At 46.3% G+C, this 24,138-nt stretch overlaps 1 protein-coding gene across 1 annotated transcript in view; it reads left to right on the forward strand.

The window, feature by feature from the left end:
- Positions 1–5,640: 5,640 nt before the first annotated feature.
- Positions 5,641–24,138, forward strand: part of LPCAT2 (lysophosphatidylcholine acyltransferase 2) — a 218,370-nt gene continuing 199,872 nt past the window's right edge. Inside the window, exon 1 of the mRNA XM_063945284.1 lies at positions 5,641–5,753. The gene's annotated coding sequence lies outside the window, so the exon portion shown is untranslated. The remainder of the gene's footprint in view (positions 5,754–24,138) is intronic.

Raw genomic sequence — 24,138 nt, forward strand, 5'->3', positions numbered from 1 at the left:
CGCCGCACGCTAGAGCCCAGAGGAAGCTCTATCAAAGAGCGAAATGCGCATTGGTTAGCCGTGTGCCGCCGATGCTTGTCTAATGTTTTAGCCTAATAGTCACTCACTTGCACTGTATACCCTGATACCGTATAGCAGGCATTCCCAACCACGGTCCTCAAGGCGCACTAACAGTGCAGGTTTTAGTGGTATCCAGGCTTCAGCACAGGTGACTTAATTAGTAGCTCAGTTATTTTGATTTAACCATCTGTGCTGCAGCCTGGATATCACTAAAACCTGCACTGTTGGTGTGCCTTGAGGACCGTGGTTGGGAATGCCTGCCGTATAGTATATGAAGGAGACTCAATTATAGGAAGCCTGGCTGTGCGCGCACACCAAAATCTGTTAACTGTCTACGTATTATTTATGACGTATGGCTATGCAGAACAGCAGATAGCCGCAATAAGCAGGGTCAGCATAATCCTTTTCTGCAGCACAACTGTTAATGAATTCATGCATATTGCCTAATTTCTGTATATATCTTATTATAAAATGCGGTGCCTAAGTACATAAGATCACAGGCATTTGGGAATGCAGGGGAATATTTAGACCGAGTTAAAAGGACTCACATATCATTTGGGATATACTTCCCCCCTTTTTGAGGGATGATACCAGCAATTATAGGTGCATCTTAATTCTAAACATTATCACCAATAAATATATGCAGATTAACTATTGACCTGCGGATCTTATCACAGTTTGTGTGTATCAGTAACAAAACAGCAGTCCCTGCAGTAAACAGGGTGTGGAGTGTTAATAAAGATATACATATAAACTGTAGATTCCTGCAAATTCCATCATAGCTTGTACGTATTAGCAATAAACAGCAGTAACAAGAGGATGTGGAGTGCCAATAAACACATACATATAAATTGTTGATTCCTGTAAATTCTATTATAGCTTGTGTGTACCAGCAATAAACAGCAGTCCCTGCAGTAATCAGTGTTTTGAATGCATATGATCCATGAGGAATTATAGAATATTGTGCAGATAAGCACAGGATCAGAGGTGGATGGAAACACACTGGGACATCTAACATCATTGATATAAATAGACTGATTTACTATTTGGGACGTATTTCCCTGTTTGTGGGATAATGTCAGCAATAACAGGTGTGTAATCATATACACCTACACTATGCAATCGTATATACAGAAAACATTGGGGGCATTAATTTCAGGCGCAGCTTAGAAACCTGGCATGTGTAAAGTCTGCACGAGTGTCCCTAGTATACAAATAGGGGCAGAATGTTAAGAACTTGAAATATAACACACATGGCAACATTTGTTGCCATTTTTTGCAGATAACGCTGAAGTGACACATTAGAAATACCAAGGCTGTTACTAAACATTTGTTGCCATTTCCTGCATACTAGGTAATACTATACTGAAAATAATAGTTATTAGCACAAGAAAGTGAATGGACATATTATAAGCACTAAAGCTGTGATTTAAACGTCAAATTGAGGGTTACTCTTCTATTTTTCTGTGGTTAATCTGTGTGACTAATACACAATATAAGATATATAACAAGCAGAATACGATTCGGGTATAGGTGCAAATATATATTGTATACAGAAATCCATGATAAGGATGAGATTACACCATCACCTATAGTGGATATACATATAAATAATTGGGGCTATAAACATATCATAAGAGTATATTGAATATATAAGAAATAATAGGCGGCACACGATTTGGTTTTAAATATATTTTATTTTCACACAAGACAGAAATCTGTCTAATAAAGTTTTTCTTTCTTCACGTTTTTCTATTTCTATTGTTTTTAAATATTTCGCTTTAGTATGGCCGAATAATTAGTCCATAATAATATCATATGTGGAACATAAGTTAGGAATATTCCACGTGGATATTGGTTATTTTTGCTCGAGGATATGTACCCAGTAACAAATTTATGGAATTATTAAACTATTTGTAAATGGGATGGAGTGCACCCCAAGAAACTGATCTCTGTTACAATTTTTCTTTTTCATATATATTTTTGGATCAGTGGGTAGCACCGATATTCACATATATATAGGTATTAGATACATTAAGAACTGAATATACAATCCCTAACATTAAAATCTACTACTATTGTAGACTCCAGGTGCGGGATTTTTTCTTGCATACTCACGTTTGTACCAGAGTTTTGATTGTATAAAGTACTGTATATGAAAAATACAAAGAATATGTTAGAAATATCTTCTTTTCATTATTCTAATAATTTTTATAGCCAAAACACTGGAGTAAAAAGTCTATGGCAGGTGAGGCAGTGCCTCACCTGCTTATCTTTTCTGCACATCTCTGATTAAAACTCACCAAATTTCCAGGAGCTTGTACTGCTGCACCTGTGTATAATACCCAGATGTACCCTTTGGCTCATATTTTGTGTGTAAATCTAGCTCTGGTGCTAGACAGTGCCTCCTGAGCCATTTAGCTCACCGCACATCCCTGCTAATAACCCTGATGCACGGAGCCCCCTCAGGGTACAGAATATAGGGATAGCCATATGTGAGAAATACACGAAATAGAGACCACACAGCAGCCATTGGCACACACTCAGTCACATACACAATGCAGAGATTATTACCAACAATAAAACTGCACTGGAACGGCAATACTAAGTAACTATACCACTGAGTAAAGCTATAAAAATGCACAGTAAAGACTGGATGTATATCACAGGGTACTTGTACTAAATAACTCTGAATGTACAGTATGCACTTGTTCTTAACTAACCTTGTCTAGACGACATGTAGAATACTTAAGTGTCCTGTAAATGCACAGCACTGATGAAGCAGGCGGCATTACAGAGGAGGCATTGCCCATCAGTCCCAGAGTCAGCGTAGCATGTGTGTAATGGCGCCCAAACGCTGACAGAGAGGGGGGTAGACAGAGAGATGCAGCTCCAGGGTGGGAACATTTACTCTAAATGGCACCCAGGGGCTGGGGGAGGGGCTACAGGTCAGAGCCTTATCCCCTTGCTGGACTTCACCACCGAGTGTTGCGGGCCATATAAAAATGGTTATATATATAACCGACCTGTGCCCCTGCCCTGGTGGTCTAGTGGGGTCCCTGTACCAACACAGTGTCCACGCCAGTGCAAGTGGCCCGCCTCCTAATGGCCGCGCCGGATCGTGATTTTTGGCGGGTCCTGTCTGGGGGACCCTCTTTCCTCCTTCCTTGAAGCGGCCATGCGATCCTGGAGAGCTGCGGCAAGTGTGTGTGCCCTAGGTGAAGAAACAGAGCCTCCGCTGTAAATACCCGGCAACCAGGAACGCGGGAGTATACAGAGCCGCTGGGGGAGGTGATGGAGCTGCAGCAGGAGATGTCAGAATGACATCTAGCACTAAGAGTGCCACTGCTGCAGCCCTTGAAATCTTCTATCTTCTTTCAAGAAAGATCTTTTCAGGGCTGCTGGAGCAGCCCTACCTGTTAGTGTCCTGACTGCAGAGTACCAACTTACAAACTGAGCTCCTGTGCACGGAGGCGGGGTTATAGAGGAGGCGGCACTGAGCATCTTGGGAACAGTCAAAGCTTTTAGCCTGTTGGTGCCTTGGATCAAGATCCTACTCTACACCCCGATGTTATTCCCTGTGGAACCCCAGTGTGCCTTGAGGCAGAAATACAATTGTTATTATTATTACTGACCGCAATGTGTATGTAGCATGTGTATGCAATTGTACATACATAGGGCCTAATTCAGACCTGATCGTAGACGTGCAAAACAGACATGGGGGGGATGCCCAGAACAGGGCTAGTCCACCCCGCATATCTGGTCCTCCCCCCGCCGCACAAGTACAAAAGCATCGCACAGCGGCGATGCTTTTGTATCTGAGGAGTAGCTCCCTACCAGTGCAGCTCCTGCGCGCTGGCAGAGAGCTACTCGTCGCTCTCTGGTTGGCAGCGGAAGCTGCCGAAGCCCATCCCTGCATGGTCCGGACCGTGCCCCTAAAACGGCGGTCAAACACCGCCAGCCCTACCCCTCCCACCCAGCGTCCGCCTCCAGAGGCGTATCTAGGGTAAGGCGAGTGGGGCACGTGCCCTGGGCGCCTTGGCAGGCCCAGGAGAGGGGGGCGCCGCCGGCGTCCAGGGCATCATGCCCCACTCGCCCCCGTCAACCCTAAATGTGAGGGGAGGAGAGCGCAGCGTCTCTCCCTCCCCTCATCGCCGCTGCCAGCACTAGCAGCGCTGCCAGCAGCGCTGCTGTGTCCGGTCTCCGGCGCTAGCCAATCAGAGCTTGCGGACCGGCTCCTGATTGGCTGCCGGTCCGCGAGCTCTGATTGGCTAGTGAACCGGCGCCAGACAGCCGCCGGAGACCTGGAGCGGTGAGGGGAAGGAGAGGCGCTGCGCTGCGCTCTCCTCCCCTCACATAACAACAAGCCAGCAGCCGGTGAGTGATGGGGGGGAAGGGGGGTCCGGCGGCACAGTGGGGCAAGTATCTGGCACCAAGTGGGGCCTGGCACTGTGGGGCATGTATCTGGCACTGTGGGGCAATGTAAATGGCACTGTGGGGCAATGTATCTGGCACTGTGGGGCAATGTAACTGGCACTGTGGGGCAATGTATCTGGCACTGTGGGGCAATGTAACTGGCACTGTGGGGCAATGTATCTGGCACTGTGGGGCAATGTAACTGGCACTGTGGGGCAATGTAACTGGCACTGTGGGGCAAAGTAATTGGCACTGTGGGCCATTTTCAGTGGCCACACCCCTTCTGGAGCGTAGCCACACCCCTTCTGGAGCGTGGCCACGCCCATTTTCCCACCGCACGCGCCTTAGGCACGCGCACATGCTTCTTTTTGTGTGTTTTTTTGTTGTTGGGGGGGGCGCCATTTTCCATCTTGCCCATGGCTCCGAAAACCCTAGTTATGCCTCTGTCCGCCTCTGCCTGTCAACCAGGCAGAGGTGATCGCAGGGCTGAGATGCTCATAGCATCTCCGGCAATGCACTAGCGCACTGCAGCGCCAGCACATGCGCAGTTCAGACCTGATCGCCCGCTGAGCGAAAACGCACAGCAGCGATCAGGTCGGAAATAGACCTATTATGCGTGACTCAGAATCAAGCTCAGTGATTTTACAATTTGGGATGATCATCTATAAATGTACTGTATATTTTATTAAACCCAAACACTACCTTATGAACACACAAGTGCTAGTAAAGTAAATTCAACAAGTGACAAAGATATTATACTGATGCGAAGTCACAATGACACGGAAATGTACATGTATAATAAATAAAGTATCTTTGGCATGGTTGTGGATGCTATAGGCATGTATGAAAACAGCTGCGGCATTTACACTGCATAGAGACTGTAGAAAAGCTGCAGGCTTAATACAGGGAAAAGGAGAAAGGAGTTATACTGGTAACAGTGCTACAAGCCTTATACAGTAAAAGCATTTTTTTCTGTTCCTGAAAGTACTTCAATAATATAGAAAACATTTTGCTCCTGATGTAAGTCTTCTCATTTTCTGCTACATGTTCACTTTCCTGATTATTTGAACTTACAAATAATTATCCTTTTTTTATTTTATTTTAACAGAGGCATTAATTACTGCTCTGTACAGAGGCTTAGCAGGTAAACAGCAAGTTAAAGGGAGGAGAGAAGAGAGGAAGTAGGAGGCGGAGAAGTGATACCAGGAGAGATCTTGCACTGTCGCAGACAAAGCCTCCTGTTGTGTAATTCACTCGCTGCAAGGAAATAACTGCCTGTAAGTGAGAAAAGAATGTCATCTATATTATACATGTTGAATTTTGTGTGTGTATTTGCTCTTTAAGAGTACGGACTGACATGATAAGAATATTCTTGTGTTTACTTTGGGTGTGTCTTTCGTTTATCAGTGAGACCCTTAGAGCAGGCATTCCCAACCACGGTCCTCAAGGCACACCAACAGTGCAAGTTTTAGTGATATCCAGGCTTCAGCATAGGTGACTTAGTAGCTCAGTTATTTTGATTTAACCATCTGTGCTGCAGCCTGGATATCACTAAAACCTGCACTGTTGGTGTGCCTTGAGGACCGTGGTTGGGAATGCCTGCCTTAGAGACTGCATTGTATGTACTGTATACTGTAAATCTGTTCTATGCCTGCGAAATAATTTTATGTGCAATTAGGATAATAATAAGGGAAGGGTCATGTACAGATAATTTGAAGTCAGATACACAGATGAAAACCCCTGTGCAATGCAAGTTTGAAACTAATTTACAGGGATACTTTGCTGTGGAGCCATTGCATACACACAGGTTACACTCATTACTGCTTCAGCAGATGTTGGAGCATTACAAATCACATCATGTCATGATTAGTGATTTTCGATAATGGTGTATTTTGTGCATATTAGGGGGGTCTATTCATACACGAATGCAGCCACGCCTCTGTGCGTCCATCTCTGAATAACCCCCTATGTCCCTTTTTCCTCTTTTAATAATTATTTGTGATACCTAAGGAAACAGGCACAGAATTCATCTAACAATCAAAAAATGTGTAAATTTGCTAATGCCATAGGAGGTGTCTGTAGGAAAAAGTCTCCTGCCAGCATTTAAAATCCGTGATGCAGCATCAGTGTTGGCAGCATTGGTCATCTGATTAAGCAGAAGCTTATTCAAAATTACAGCCAGAACTGCTCTGCAGGGGCAAGGAAATCTGCGCCCCCATTTTCAGGAATGCTCTAGGGGGGTAATTCCAAGTTGATCGCAGCAGGAAATTATTTAGTAATTGGGCAAAACCATGTGCACTGCAGGGCGGGGGGGGGGGGGCAGATATAACATGTGCAGAGAGAGATAGATTTGGGTGTGGTGAGTTCAATCTGCAATCTAAATTGCAGTGTAAAAATAAAGCAGCCAGTATCTACCCTGCACAGAAACAAAATAACCCACCCAAATCTAACTCTCTCTGCACAGGTTATATCTGCCCCCCCCTGCAGTGCACATGGTTTTGCCCAACTGCTAAAAAAATTCCTGCTGCGATCAACTTGGAATTACCCCCCAGGTGCACGTCTCCTCCCCATTCCAAATCAGACAAGTTGCTGCTTAGAGGGCACTCATACCTCCCAAAATTGCTGCTTGGGAGTCGGGACCTCTATGCGGCTGCGTGGCCTCAGGAAAAGGGAGCGTGGCCTCGCGGAGATGTCGTGATTGCAAGCCACGCCTTCCGATTTCATCATTGAGTGGGCATGCCCAGCACTCTGTGAGCTACTGGCATGCCCCCAATCCCTCTGACTCCCCTGAATAGATGCTGTGCGCATGCTAGGCAGAGCAGCTACTGACAGCAGCCTCCCAACTGCCCCCACCGCTGGACACTGCAGCCCACGGCTGGGGCAGCGGGACAGTCCCAAAAAAACTGCGGGATAGTTTGGAGGTATGGGCACTGCATGTGATTATACAGGACAGAACAGGTCCTGCACATCTGCAGCCCACCCAACATCAGGGACGTACGCAAACCATCAGTCCCTTGGTCAGTACCGATTAAGGATCTTTTCCAGGAACCTATCCTTAAAACTTGGGACTGTCCCTGGAAAGTTGGGGTAGTTGGCATCAGGGATGGATCTAGACTTTTCTTTTAGGAGGGGGGGGCGCGCGTTTTTTTAATTCCTGACTCCTCCCCTACACTAATTACTCCTCCCACTTCCCATCCCAACTGTCCATTAATGCTCAATAAAGCATTGCCAGGCTGCACATGTACTTCTTATGTAGCACACACGCACACTGGGCACATGTAACTGTTAACACACCGATGGGCGGTACACACTGCCCAAGGTGGGGGTGACAGCATGTGAGTGGACATGGCTATGACTGTTAGGGGGGGATTTGCCCCGATACCCCCCCTCCCCCTCCCCCCGGATCCGGCCCTGGTTGGCATCTATGAAGCTTTACAATCCGGATTGGTGACTCATAGCTGGCAGGGGTCTGTCAGCTATGAGTCACCAATCCAGATTGTGAAGATTCTCCCTTTTGAGATCACACCTTGTGAAGGTGAGGGAGGATCTAATTCACCATCTACATGATCTGGACTTCTCTCACATTTTTATTGTGTATGTTAAAAATTGTGCCAATAAACCAATAATTGGTACTACTAATTGGTCTTTATGGCCTTTTGTCTGGGAGATTTTCTGGTGAGGGAATATCTGTTACAGGATACCGCGTGAATAATCTCTTTAAGAATTGTCCAACCTACAGTCTGCACCCATTGGGTACATTGTTTATAAGATTTGAAGAATAAATATTCAAGGAATGTAGTGCACTTAGGAATTCTGTTTGTTCTATGTTTATTTGAGACCTTACAACAGAGGTCTCTCCTGTAGTACTGCTCTTGTCTGTGCACAAGATAAGGATATTGCTTGTAATATATATATATATATATATAAAAAAAAAATCGGGGATGTGCGGTGAGCTAAATAGCTCAGGAGGCACTGACTAACCCCAGAGCCAGAATTCCATGCAATATATGAGCCGAAGGGTACATCTGGGCATTATACACAGGTGCAGCAGTATAAACTCCTGGAAATTTGGTGAAGTTTGATCAGAGATGTGCTGAAAAGATTAGCAGAGAGGCACTGCCTCACCTGCCATAGACTTTTTACTCCAGAGTTTGGGCTATAAAAATTATTAGAATAATGCAAAAAAGATATTTCAAACAAATTATTAGTATTATTCATATACTTTATTCAGACAAAATTCTGGTTTAAACGTAAGTATGACAGGAAAGGCTCTGCCTCACCCCACTGCACGTCACTGTTATATAATTTGGAGTGTGCTTTACAAACTCTATTTTCCAAACGTAGTCTTTAATGTAATTAAAGGAAGCCTTATAGTCGTCGTTTTGGTTCGAAATTTAACCTTTCTCAAGACAGACAATGTGATACAGTTGTATATATGTATAATTCTGATTCCATTATTTCATATTGCAAACAAATTCCATGGCACCATTACGGTCATGCTGCTAGGAGTTTTTTGGGAACACGTCCGCTGTGTATCAGCATATTCAAGAAAAGATGCAATTACCAGTCAGATCCATATACATCCGATGTCAGTCAATATGGCACGATGTGACATACTTCCAGACTGGCTCAGGCATATGCCTCGCTTGCCTAATGGGAAATTCGCCACTGATGGTGTCCCCACCCATTAGAGGACAGCTTTAGGACGTCCAAGTGTTCCCTGTGCCCCCTAGTAGATGGAAGAAGAAAAGAGGATTTATGTTCTTAACTTGTTAAGTCCTTTTCTTCGATTCCATAGGGGGCACAGGGTGCGCTCCTTGACACTCCTGGCTTGCAGGGGAAAGTTCCTATACACCAGTTCTCTGAATGTCTTTCCTGCGAGTGTGTATGCCGGTCTTCCTTCTCCTCACTCCTGGTCTTCCTTCTCCTCACTCCTGCCGTAGGCTTGCTAACTTAACTGGCTTGCTGATGGCTGGGGGCGGGGTATAGTGGAAAGGGAGAATGGGCCTACTGATTTTTTTTTTTAACTATTTGGTGCCCGGACTCTCTCCTCTCCAGGCTATACCCAGTGTTCCCTGTGCCCCCTATGAACTTGAAGAAAAGGATTTAACAAGATAAGAACATAAATCCTCTTAAATTCAGAATGGTTTTAAAAAATAAATATCTATATTTAAAGTTAAAGTGGAACTGAAAACTGTAATCTGGACTTTTAGTTCCTTTGTGCATGTATAAGCTCTGGGACAGTATTGTGCTGTGGTAGCAGCTGGTGACGGGCTGTCACTTCCGGGCTGGCCAGGCATTGTATACATAGGTGAATATGATGATTGTCTTAATTATTCAAATTGTTGTGGGTTTTTGGGAACCACACTGTTTAGTGCATTTTTAGACCTAGACAAACACTATTGTCTGTCCGTTTTTATACCTCCTTTTATGAGCACCCGGAAATCTTTGATAAGTATTTGATCACCTATATATGTCCTCATTCCTGTACAGTAATTGCTGTTTAGCATTGTATTTTTGACTCCCTCAATGCTTTTTTAAAACAACATTTGGTAAATATTGCATCTTTAAAATACAGTAGGATGTGCTGGTTCTTTATTGTATGTATAAAATATATAAATAAATATAAATGTATAAGTGTCATGGTGAATTTTGACTTATCTCTGGGATGGAGACACATTGATAAATGTGCTTGTAAATTGATTAGTTCATTATTTTTTTCAGTAGACCTATTTTCTGGATAATATCATTAGCCTGGTTTGGGCAATGGGTTTAGATGGAGGTCACTGAAATGAGTTCACTGTAACCAAACATCAGCCTATAATGGGACTTATCAATACTTTTCTTATTATGCGTCCTCTTTGCTGGAAATTATCTATGTGCAGGTGTTGTTGTTTGCTAAGTTATATAGGCACACTTCATAGTTTGAGTCATCTGCTGAACAGCCCAGTTACTTAACCAAAAGGACTGTTTATTGAAGTACAACTGGCATAGAGGTACTCACTGTTGTATACACACTGGTTCTCATGGAATGAAGCTTTGAGCAAAGTGGGGTTCTATACATATCACCAGTCGGTAAGTGTATACTGCTTGCAGGAAATGGTGCAGGGTTGTTGAAACAGCTTTATATTGCTGGTGTATCTGGCGCTAAGTGGGAGATTTTTTCTCTACATCATGTCACTTTTCCTTAGTCGAAGTAAGGATCAACAAGATGGCTACAACACATGTGCGGTATTACATCAGATTGGAGGACAGACCTCCCTGAGTCCTAGTGCCCAGCATGTATGCACAGTGTAGAGAGAATGTATGTACAGAGCAGGAGCGCACTGTGTTCTAAGGGGGACATGTACTAAGCAGTGATAAAAGTGAAGTGAGCCAGTGGAAAAGTTGCCCATGGCAACCAATCAGCTGCTCTGTATTCTTTTATAGTATGCAAATTATAAATGTTACATCAATTCTGATTGGTTGCCATGGGCAACTTCTCCACTGGCTCACTTCTCCACTTTTATAGCTGCTTAGTACATGTCCCCCTAACACCCTTATGTCTGTACTTCGTTAAGGGAGTTTGTAACTAACCCCTGTCTATAAATTTTTCAATCTAGTGAAGTAAATCTAGCACTGTATTAAAGGGTATATGTCCACTACCTGCCTCTAATCTATTGACTTTACAGACTATGAAATACTGTCCCCATAGAAAACTATGGGGACAGCTTCATGAAAAAAAAAAAAGGGTGGGGGGAGGAAATTTACAAGCACTGGGGGGGAGGGGGGTAATATGGTAAATATATGGTATGGTGACAGTCATGATGTCAATATGAGTATGGCAAAATGGCCATAATGTTAAAATTCATCAGAATGTCAACATATCGTCACTGATGGCCCAGCGGTGACTGGCCTTCTCCTGATGACTGCAGTGGATCCATCACGGCTTCCGGGTCCTGGTGGTCATGTGACAGTCACTTTTGGGTCCTCTGATCCTCGAGCATTCTGGTAAGTATTCCTCCCCTATGCCTAAACCTAAAATCCTAATCCCTACCCCTCCTTGCAGCCCAATCCTGTGCTGCACCCACTGTATCCTAACCCAAACCCTCCCGCCCGCTGCCTAACCCTAATGTTGACTCTCTGACATTGTTGACATTTCACACATTGGGCCTAATTCAGACTTGATCGCTCGCTAGAGGTTTTTTGCACTGCTGCCCTTAGGGGAGTGTATTTTCGCTTTGCAAGTGTGCGAACGCATGTGTAGCAGAGCTGTACAAACAGATCTTGTGCAGTCTCTGAGTAGCCCAGGACTTACTCAGCCGCTGCGATCACTTCAGCCTGTCCGGGACCGGAATTGACGTCAGGAACCCTCCCTGCAAATGCATGGACATGCCTGCGTTTTTCCAACCACTCCCAGAAAACGGTCAGTTACCACCCATACGGCTTCTTCCTGTCAATCTCCTTGCGATTGCCCGTGCGAATGGATTCTTCGCACAAACCCATCGCTGAGCGGTGATCTGCTTTGTACCTGTGCAACACGCATGTGCATTGTGGTGCATACGCATGCGCAGTTCTGACCTGTTCGCAGCGCTGTAAAAAACGCTAGCGAGCGATCAGGTCTGAATTACCCCCATTGTCTTTCTGAGAATGTCAATTTTACCAGTTTTGACATCATAACTGTTGAAATTGTGGTTTTGCAGGGCCGGATTAAGCCCTCGGAGGGCCCAGGGCACCCAAGACAGGAGGCCCCCCTTCCCAGAGCCGCGCTGCAGCAGGGAGAGAAAAGAATACACCAGGCTGCCGGGGCAGGAGGGATCCACGCTGCCGGGGGAGGAGTGCGGCTGTCCATGCGGCTTCCTCTCGCCTCCTCTCGGGCAGCATGGGCGAGGACTGAGTCAAGCAATCTCCAGCCTCCGCTGACAGCAGCATCTCTCCTGGCAGCAGCGAAGGTTGGAGATCGCTTGACTCAGTCCCTGACCGCACTGCCCGAGAGGAGGGGAAAGGAAGCCACATGCACAGCCGCACTCCTCCCCCGGCAGCGTGGATCCCTCTTGCCCCGGCAAACTGAAGAGCGGTGCAGAGCTCCAGCTGGGGGGTCCCTTAAGACAGGGGGGCCCGGGGTACTGACCCCCTTGGCACCCCCCTTAATCCGGCTCTGTGGTTTTGGCATTGTAAATGTCGACCTAATGACTACATTCCAAACAGGAGATATCTCCGATTCTCCTGTATTACTAACTGGTACGGTATATTCATGGGATACTTCATTCTACCCTTAATCATGTGAAAACAGCAGTTTCCGCATTTTTTAAGGTCAGAATTGATTAATCAATATTATGTCCCTTTGTGACAGATGTCACTGTATAGAGAAGTAAGTTAGGTATAATCTACTTGTACCTTCTGCCCTGGATATTACAGTCTTTACAAGTAAAGTATATCTTTATGTACTCAAGTAATACAGATGGAACAAGTAGAAAAACCTAGAAATAGATACATACATAATTGTTAATGGCATTACCTGCAATCATTTTATCTCTGGTTGTATTTTATCATGGTCATAAATATTGTCACTGCAAAAAGTATGATCTTGCTTACAATATGTTTACAAATACCTGATGCTGAAACTGTCCCTTCTGTATCTACAATAATAAATGGTAAAATGCACATAGGTGGTTAATTAGTTTTGTTAGCAAATCAAAAAAGTAAGCAATTTGGCAAAACCATATTGCAATGCAGGTGGGGCAGATGTAACATGTGCAGAGAGATTTAGATTTAGGTGGGTTATATTGTTTCTGTGCATGGTAAATACAGGCTGCTTAACCACTTGCCGGGCATGGTCGCATCAGATGCGACCACACCAGCAAGTGCTTTATCTGACCTGGTCGCACAGAATGCAACCAGTCAGATAGAGAGTGTGTGCAGCCGCAAGGAAGACGAACTTCCCTCTGCTGCTGCTCTCAGAGGGACCGGAAGGTCCCTCTACGTTCCCGCACCCTCCCCCCCAGTGTTTGCCTTGCTGCTGATCATTGCTGATCGGTCAGCATGGCAGTACCCCACACCCAGCAGTTGTAGACAATAGCAGTCATTGGGGAAGTGTAAATCCCCTCCCAAGCCCCCCCTGCTTACCTGGCGGCTGTCCCGGCTGTTAAAACGAAAGTCGCGATGGTCACAATGTTTCCGATGTTCCGATGGTGCATGCCGATTTTGTTTAGTTTTTTTCAAGAATTTTTTTTGTTTTGTTTTTTAACTTCAATCATTTTGGATAAGGTTAAATTCAAGTTCTTTACCTAATTCACTCATAAAACCCCCAACAATTTCTGAGTGGTTTTTGGGAAAAAAATCGTCAGTTAGGTGGTTAATTTCTACACCGCAATTTAGATTTCAGTTTGAACACAGCCCACCCAAATCTAAATCTCTCTGCACATGTTACATCTGCCCCACCTGCAGTGCAACATGGTTTTGCCCAATTGCTTACTTTTTGGTTTGCTAGCAAACCTGAATAACCCCCATACTCTCTTATGAAACCATCTCTTATAACATTTTAAGGAACTGCAAAAGTGTTGACCCCTTATCGGGTGTGGATTGAGAAGCATACCTTGGAAGCCTTCACAATTCCATAATTCATGTGTGATGACAGAACATTACATAACCCTGAGATATTGCACATTTCTCTATCATCCATAAGGGATACTGGGGACCCTTAGTACAATGGGGTATAGATGGGGTCCAAAGGAGCCGGTGCACTTTAAATTCTTCAAACAGGGTGGGCTGGCTCCTCCCCTCTGTGCCCTCCCCCACAGCCCAGTTTAGAAAAATGTGCCCTCAGGAGAGGATGCACACCCTGGAGCTCCAGAGGATTTTTCTTGAATTTCATTTAATCTTTTATTATTTTCAGGTAGGCTGTTGGGCAACAGCCTACCTGCACCGAGGGACTACGGGTGTGTGTGTGGTGGTGGTGGTGGTGGTGGGGGGGGGGGTTTGGCGGGCAACACTGGGCTCCAGGAGGCGCTAAGTTGGATCCCGCTGACAGGACAATGGTCCTGAGGGTCAGTGTACCGCAGGCATTGCGCTCTCGCGCACACACCCACAGCACGCCGCACACCCCCAGAACAGAGCCTGAAGATAAGAAGAGTGTTTCCGGGGGTCCTGCTAGCAAAGCTCCTCCTGGTTCTTGGTGCGGCACAGACGCGGGGCAGGCATACGGCCTCCCCTTGGGGTAATCCCATGGCCCCCCTGCGTAGACTGGCCAGCGGTTGTGAAAATAGGTGTTGGGGCCTCATTTTGCACTCATTGAGAGACTTTGCCAGTATAAAAATCATGTTAGCTCCGGCACCATTGTAGGGGACGGAGCTATCTCAGAGCGGGACCAGAGGCTTCCTGGCACTATTCTCTGCATCTCAGCGCTACAGCAAGATTGCCAGCTCCTCCAGGGATACTCCAGCAACAAGGGAGTTGTAAGGGGGAGAGCCCATTGTAGGACCCTTAAACAGGCTCCTGACACAATATGAAACACTTATAATAGCCTAACAGTTTTACTGAGTTTGTTCAGGCTGGTGTGCTGGTCCCTCCTCTCTGGGTCTTCTCCTCACATACTAGGCTGGGCAGGCTTGCTTGTACCTGTGTCTGTATGTGTGTCATACTTGCCGACTTTTAGACTGCTCTCTCCGGGAGAGAGCAGCCAGGTCGGCTCAGCAGGGGGGCGGGCAGTAACGTGCGTAGGCGGGACGAGGGTGTGGCTGCGGGATCGCATCATGTAAGCTATGCTGCTATTATACAGAAGGGGGCGTGGCTATGATTACGCAATTCAACAAGAATTGTGTCATCGCCTGCCCGGACCGCCCACTTTACTTGCTAAGTGGGCGGCCGGGCAGAGGGGACCCATGAAATCGGGAGATTTTCCTGCTCTTCCGGGGGGCAGGGAGGGTCACCCGATTTTCGTGAGCCTCCCGGCCATTCTGGGAGAGTAGGCAAGTATGATGTGTGTGTGTGTGGGTGTTTTTGTTTCCCTGTCAGCATGGTAAAAAAGGCTGTGTGTAATGTCGGTCACATCAGGTTTTAACTTTCCCCTGTTGAATCTTTCATATGTGTACAGTGTTGCTGGCCTTCACAGAACAGTGAGGCTTCAGGGGGTGATTTACAAGAACCAGCTTGGCTGCTCTCTATAAATTCCATGATGGTTGACATGTCCAATCAGTTAACTGCTGCTGAACAAGGGGCCTAATTCAGACCTGATCGCTAGGGTGCGTCTTTTGCATCCCTGCGATCAGGTAGTCACCGTCAACAGGGGAGTGGAAAATCACTGTGCAGGGGTGCGATCGAATGTGCAGGAGAGCTGCACAAACAGAAGTTTGTGCAGTCTCTGCACATCCCAGGACTTACTCTTCCAGTGCGATGATTGGGGCTAGAGCTGACATCAGAAACCCTCCCTTCAAATGCCTGGTTCCTCCTGCGTTCCTCTGGACACTCTCTGTAAACGGTCAGTTGCCACCCACAAACGGCCTCTTCCTGTCAGTCACATTGCGATCACTTTTCTCGCACATCCCGTAGCTGCATGCCGAACCCCCATCGCTGCGGACCGACGCGCCTGCGAATTGCGGTGCATATGCATGCACAGTTCAGACCTGATCGCAGGCTGTATGAAAACGCAGCCTAGTGATCAGGTCTGAATTAGGCCCAAGAAACGCAGCAGTTACAACTGTCTGTGGGTCATCTGACTAAGGATTAGGCAGATGGCAGACGGTAACCCCTCACTCCAAAACAGTACCACATAAACGTGGGTTACCTGACATCTTCTTGGAATCCGATGAGGAGGTACCAGACGGAGGATGGGGAAGAGCTGGAACCTATTACTGAGGTAGAGGATTCCTCTCCAGTTCAGGGAATGGAGTCCCTTATACTTGCTATAAGAGACGTTTTACAGATTCCTGCTGATGACACGTACATACAGCACAAATTTTAGAGAAAGGAAAAAAAGTCAATCAACTTAAGTAGCAGCACTCTTCCCCTTCCACAAAAGAATTCATTCTTCTTTATTAATATGTTCTGTACTTTATTGGTATTCTTGTAAAAATAAAGAAGTTACAATACCCATATGTGATATAAATGTCTTTAATGTTACCACATATGATGTATTGTATGTCCCTTTATTTAGAAAGGGACATGTAAAAGTGAAGTATAAAATCAATAGAGACAGAATAACGTGTAGAGAAGAAAAATAAAATCTTTTCATTTTTACGTGAATAAAAGATTTTCTTAAAATAATGCTTGTGCGCTATCTTTACTGTAAATTTAACACACACCTGTGATTCAAGAGATTATATAGTAATTGCTCAGACTACCACTGACTGTTCTTGCCAGTGATGTCTATGCATAGCTACAAATGTGGCAATCTAGCAATAGTACTGACACATTCTTTTTCAGAAAATAATAATGTAACATTTGTTGCTATATGGTGAGGATGTTCCAAACAACACTGCACATACAGTATCTAAATGACAGTGCAATGGTCTGTTAATACTGTATATGGATATAAGGCTCTTATTGCCCTGAATAACCTCAATATATATTCATACTTTCTATAACAGTTAATTTTTCATATATCCGAGTGGTAATTCACCTAACTTTTATTGTATGAATATGAGGCTCATATTGCCCCAAGGAACGTTACTGTGCATTCACATATTCTGTACCATCTTCTATTTAGGCATTGGATTTTACGAGTTGCCACTGTTGGAATATGTAATTACTAAATGCATGCCAGCCGTTGCTGGTCTGGTTCATGTTATGTTGTGTTCTGGTTCGTTAATCTCACAACTCGTTGTCTTGTCATGTTTCCTCCTCTCAAGTATGTCCATCTCCTTCAGGCACAGTTTTCCTAGACTGGGCTGTGGGAGAGGGCATAGAGGGAAGGAGCCAGCACACCCTGTTTGAAGAATTTAAAGTGCATCGGCCACTTTGGACCCCATATATACCCCATCGTACTAAGTGACCCCAGTATCCCTTATGGACTACGAGAAAAAGATTTACCAGTAGGTAATTCAAATCCTATTTTTCCTGCCTTTGTTTAATAAAATGACTGTCTGTTCCTTTTCCACATGCTGTGGATTTTTTTTAAGCTTAATTTTTGTCACTTCAGGACAAATTAAAGTTTAACATTCATATAAATATTATAATCTGGACATCAACACCTTAAATCCATAAAACTGTTCATTTTTTATTTACAATGGAACCATACAAGCTTTGGGTTTGGTTATTGGCATACCAGTAGATGTGGTAGCCAAGATAAAGTGTTGGTACAAGCACGTTGCTTTTGTACATACTGTACATAGTATACCATCAATGCCTCAGTCTTCGTTGACTTGTCAACAAATATGTGCTCAGCAGGTTTATACAGTTGATGAGTTTTTTTGTTTTTTGCTCAGTATACTGTGAAGTTTAGTCATATAATTTAATTTGTATTTATAGTCAATCATCCATATTCTATATCTGTGCTTCCTAATATTTTCTAGTATTTTGCTCTCCTTTATATTATCTCCTGTTTCTCCAGGATTTCTTTTTATTTTCAATATTGCTTTTGTTATTGTAAAAAATGGTGTTACAGCTCTGAGTTTGATGTGTAAAAATTCTGTTGCAAAGATAGTTTACTAATGTCTGTATGTTAAATCGCACACATACATTAGTTCTGCTATCTGGGTGGTGGTCTCCCCTACCTAGGGTCAGAGCTAGGGTGTTCGGCGTCCCCCCTGTAAACTATAAATTTACGCCCTCCCATACTTTACAAAGGGACAGCGTGCATAAAAAAGGGTGTGGCCTCACAAGGAAGGGGCGTGGTCACACAATAGTACCCCCATTTAAAATTACGCCACACAGTAGTACAATCTTATTTACATTACACCGCAAGTAGTAGTGCTGCTTATAATCAGAATGCCCCCAGTAGTGGCACCGCTTACAAATAACGCTCCAGTAGTGGTGCTACTTACACATAACGCCCCAGTAGTAGCGCCACTTACAAATAACAACCCCAGTAGAAGCGCTACTTACACATAACGCCCCCAGTAGTAGTGCAGCTTACACATAACGCCCCCAGTAGTAGTGCAGCTTACACATAACGCCCCCAGTAGTAGTGCAGCTTACACATAACGCCCCCAGTAGTAGCACCGTTTACACATAACACTCCAGTAGTAGCGCCGCTTACACATAACGCCCCTGTAGTAGCGCCGCTTACGCGTAACACCCCCTGTAGTAGCGTCGCTTACATGTAACACCCCAGTAGTAGTGCTACTTACATGTAACTCCCCAGTAGTAGCGCCGCTTACACGTAACGCCCCCAGTTGTAGCGCTGCTTACACCTAACATCCCAGCAGTAGCGCTGCTAACACAAAACGTCCCCAGCAGTAGCGCCACTTACACATAACACCTGTCACACTCACAGCGCTGCGGCTGCCGTGCTTACCACTCCGGGTGCGCTGGGTCTCCCGGCGGTCATCGCCCCCGGTGGGCACCGGGTCGTCGCGTCTTGCTGGCACTGCCTCCGGCAGGTTCCCGGGGTGTGGGCGCCGCCATTGCGCCCGGCATCCACGAGAGCGTGGTGAGCGGGTGACGTCATCGGCCACTTCCGCCAATCGGGAGAGGGCGAGAAGTTCAAAGGCAGACGCTGTACAGAGCCCCGGCGCCTGAGTATCGTCTTTCCAATGATCACCAGTGCTAGCAGCGTTCAGTGTGTTCTCAAGTTGAACGTCTCCTGTGTTCCAGCGTTGCAGAGTATCTTTCAGTGGGACATTTCCGGTGCTACCAGCGTTACAGAGTATCACTCAGTGGAACCTTCCCCGTGCTACCAGCGTTACAGTGTATCACTCAGTGGAACCTTCCCCGTGCTACCAGCGTTACAGTGTATCACTCAGTGGAACCTTCCCTGTGCTACCAGCGTTACAGTGTATCACTCAGTGGAACCTTCCCTGTGCTACCAGCATTACAGTGTATCTCTCAGAGGGACACCTCCTGTGCTTCCAGTATTACAGGATATCCCTAAGTGGAACGCCTCTCAAACTTCCAGAGTTACACTGAATCTCAAATCCTCATTTATTTCTTCAGCATCACTCACAAGTTCTTCATTCTTCTGTATGCTTCAACATCGTCCTCAAATCCTCATTAATTTCTTCAACATCGCTCACAAGTTCTTCATTCTTCTGTGTACTTCAACATCGTTCTCAAATCTTCATTCATCTCTTCAGCATCGCTCACAAGTTCTTCATTCTTCTGTGTACTTCAACATCGTTCTCAAATCTTCATTCATCTCTTCAGCATCGCTCACAAGTTCTTCATTCTTCTGTGTGCTTTAACATCGTTCTCAAATCTTCATTCATCTCTTCAGCATCGCTCACAAGTTCTTCATTCTTCTGTGTGCTTCAACATCGTTCTCAAATCTTCATTCATCTCTTCAGCATCGCTCACAAGTTCTTCATTCTTCTGTGTGCTTCAACATCGTTCTCAAATCTTCATTCATCTCTTCAACATCGCTCACAAGTTCTTCATTCTTCTGTGTACTTCAGCATCGCCCCCAAGCCTTGGCCACAACTAATTCTTTAGCATTACACGTCGGTTACAACGGCTAAGTTCTGCATGAGGAAAACCTACATCCGGCCATCCCTGCTCCGGCCCAGCTGTGGTTCCTCTTCCCTATCATCGGAAGAACCCCCGAGTTCTCCACACTCCCAACCCAGGTCAGTGACAACACCCAGTAGTAGCGCCACTTACACGTAACGCCCCAGTAGCAGCACCGCTTAAACAAAACGACTCCAGTAGTAGCGCCGCTTACACATAATGACTCCAGCAGTAGTGCAGCGTACACATAACACCCACAGAAGTGCAGTTTATTCACATTTTGCCCCCCCGCACACATACATATACACACACACACACACACACACACACACACACACACACACACACGTGCACTTTCTCACTCACTCTCCCTATACTTACTTATCACAGTCTGGCTGGCAGGATCTGGAACAGCATGTCCTCCTCTGTGGCACTGCACTCTGTTGGTCTCATGTAGCTCCGCCCCTCTGTCAGTGTCGCCCTGCCCCCTCAGCCCATGTAGCCCCACCCACTTTAAAGAGCCTAACTGACGCTGTCACCAGGGGGAGGAGGCTTCTTCATGCTGCTGCCTTTCATACAGTGTGACAGGCACAGCAGCCAGCAGCAGCAGGGCGGCGCAGCAATGGGGATGCAGAGCAGGGAGAGTGCCTCTCCAGCCTGGTGCCTACCTGCTCTGCATCCCTTTGCTGAGTGGGTAGCGCCGGGTCTGTCCCTACCAAATCTAAAAGTATGGAGCCCAGACTATCCAGGCAGTTTTGACTAACCAGAAGGTCCTCTGTCAGCCCATGATCCCAGGCTTCCAGGGTAACCTAGTCACCTCCAGTGACAGATTTTACCTAGGGCTGCAGGACTGTAGTCCATGAGACTGCACTGGCTTCACTGTGACTGGCAGTGACTTCCTATTGGAATTCCTACCTGTCTGTCACAGACACACAAGGAAGTCCCAGAGAGAGGAAACACCTCCTAATGGAGCTGCCAGATTGGGCTGCAATTAGCAAAGACTCCCTGCCTCTTCAGTCCTAGCCAGCTTCTATGGGCTGCAACTGATGCAGTCCATAGAAACCAGGGTATTGGCCACTACTGGTGCACATGTGCTGGTCCCGTCACCTGCCGGATCCATTGAGCAGGGGCCAGGACCCAGTTCACGGGCTAACTGTCTCCTCTCCTTCTCTACCCTCTCCGGGCAGGCATGAGCAGCAGCAGCCCCCCTACCACCGTCAGGTAGGAGCCACCACTGGTCACGTCCCAATATGGTGTGGCTTTCTGTAGCATGTAAACACTGATACTTTTCAGGGCTTGTTCATGTATTGTGTTTTACCCACAAGAGACAAGTAATATAAATGGCCACAAGAAATCAGTAGTCATGTGGTGTTTAAAAATATATGTGGTGGTAGATAAGCCGAGTAATAGTATAACAGCAGATACATATGTCACAAAACAGCCTAGTGCTTAAACAGTAGTGTGAAATAATGAGCCGTACAGCTGTACTCACAGTTACATACACTCAGTTATTATCATGGAGCGGAGCTTGAATGGGTATGGCACCACCAGGGATGGTTAGGGTAAGGCACCCCAGAGGAGGGTTAGGGTTAGACTGCAAGCGGGGGAGAGGTTAGGGTCAGGCTGCGGGAAAAGAGGGTTAGGGGTAGTTTACAGTTTACTTACCAAATATATGTTGGGATCCTGAGCGTCGGGATGCTGCTGTCGATATTCTGACTGCTGACATCCCAAGCGCCGGGATCCCGATACCATCCCGTATGAGGGTAGCAGTACATATACATACAGTAGCAGTATGCAGCAGTAACTATTATCTCAGTACATCAGTATATCGCATGATCTCTGTGAGCTAAGTGGAACATGTCCGCTCTAACACAGTAGCAAACAGGTGTCATGCATGCACAGAAGACCAAATGGTGGTCAGTAAAGGATTTGATGCATCCCTATCGGAGCATCATGGACACTGCGCAGTAGCACACTCCATATCTGAACATATGGATCATTGTAGGGGATTTGCTCTGATGAGCCTGTTTGGGGTTCAGTATGATTTACCGGCGGCTGGAATGTGGGCCGTCATTAAACCGACAGCTGTGCATTTTCGCACAGCGAGTGATCAGATCTGAACTGCGCATGTGTAGCCTAGCGACTGGATGGTGCAAAAAAAATATATTGCGCGGGCGATCGCAAGGTGATTGACAGGAAGTGGCCATGTGTGGGTGTCAACTGACCGTTTTGCTGGAGTGTCCGGAAAAACGCAGGCGGGCTCAGGCATTTGGGGGGAGGGTGTCTGACATCAGCTCCGTCCCCGATCACCAGGAATGCATCGCAGCAGCTGAGTAAGTCCTGGGCTGCTCTGCTAGAGAAGCGAATGCACACTTGCACACTTTACCCCTCCCCCTGTAGGCGGCGACTATCTGATTGCAGGGCTGCAAAAAACACACCCTAGCGATCAGGTCTGAATTACCCCCTCAGTTCAGTAAAATGCAAAGCAATCATTAATTATCATCTCATCTATGTTATCTCACAATAATCCGCACACATGGGGCCTAATTCAGATCTGTTCGCTCACTAGCGTTTTTCGCTGTGCAGCGATCAGGTAACTACTGCACATGCGTATTCACCACAATGCGCAGGCGCGCTGTACGGTTGCAAAGCGGATCGCTGTTGTGCACTGGTTCTAGCGAAAAAAACATTCGTGCAGCTGTTTGCAAGGAGATTGACAGGAAGAAGCCATTTGTGGGTGGTAACTGACCGTTTTCTGGGAGTGGTTGTAAAAACGCAGGCGTGTCAAAGCGTTTGAAGGGCGGGTGTCTGGCCTCGAATAGGCTGAAGTGATCGTAGTGGCTGAGTAAGGTCAGAGCTACTCAGAAAGTGCAAAGGCTGTTTTGGTACCGGGTGGCTGCACAAGCATTCACACACTTGCAAAGCTAAAACACACTCCCCTATAGGCGGCGTCTATCTGTTCACAGCGCTGCAAAAATAGCTAGCGAGCGAACAGATCTGAATTAGGCCCATGGCCTTAAACAAAAGCAGCAGCACAAAAACAGGTCCATATACTAGCCAAAGAGATAGTTACAACTTTTTTTTGTTTTATGACTCACACAGTGTTCCCCATCAGGAAAATTACCTCCATTGTGTCACTGACCTAGATTGGGGGTGTTGTGAACTCGGAGATTCTTCCGATGGTTGGGAAGAGGAACCACAACTGGGCCGGAACAGGGGTGACCTAATATAGGATTTACTCATACAGGACTCTGACAGTGAGGTTTGATGAAATATTGAAGAACTTTATTGCAGGAAAAGAACAACTCAAAGTCAAATAGCATAAAGGGAACTTATGAGGGAATGTCCAGGCCCATTGAAGGGTTTGTGAGCAATGTTAAAGATACTGGTGACTGAAGAACTTGTAAACGGTGGTTAAAGACACAGATGACTTAAAGAACTTGTGAATGGAGATTAAGATGCTGGTGATTTGAAGAACTTAAGTGCAGTGGTTTAAGACGCTGATGATTTGTAGAACTTGAGAACGGTGACTGAAACGCTGATGATTTGAAGAACTTAAGAACGGTGATTAGGGCCCACAGCCCATGCTGATTCCTAGGAGCACTGGTGACTGGACCGCAGAGAGACACACCAGCCGCTGGGAACGCTGGAACCTGTGCAGCGAACTGGCACCTGGAAATGCCGGAGACACTGGAGTACAGCTTCAGAAATTCTCGTCGGGAACAAGAGCACTGGCATCCACTTCAGGGGAAAGACGATACTCAGGCGCTGAGGCTCTGTCCGGCGTCTGACTTTGAATCTCCCGCCACCGCTGGATTGGCGGAACAGTCTGATGACGTCACCTGCCCCCCGCCCACGTGATGCCGGGTGTCATGGCGGCGCCCCTGCCCTGGAGAACCGCCGGGAGCCGCGCCAGCCAGATGCCGGAGACCGTGGCCCACCGAAGGCGGAGGCCGCAACACAGACCAGCAGGCACGCAGGGGTAAGCGCGGCGAACGCCGCCTCTGGCGTGTGACAGTACCCCCTCCTCCAGGAGTGGCCCCTGGACACTTTCCAGGTTTTGTTGGATGTCTGGAATGGAAG

The sequence above is a fragment of the Pseudophryne corroboree genome, chromosome 11 (genome assembly GCF_028390025.1).
Source record: "Pseudophryne corroboree isolate aPseCor3 chromosome 11, aPseCor3.hap2, whole genome shotgun sequence".
Classification (NCBI taxonomy): Eukaryota; Metazoa; Chordata; class Amphibia; order Anura; family Myobatrachidae; genus Pseudophryne; species Pseudophryne corroboree.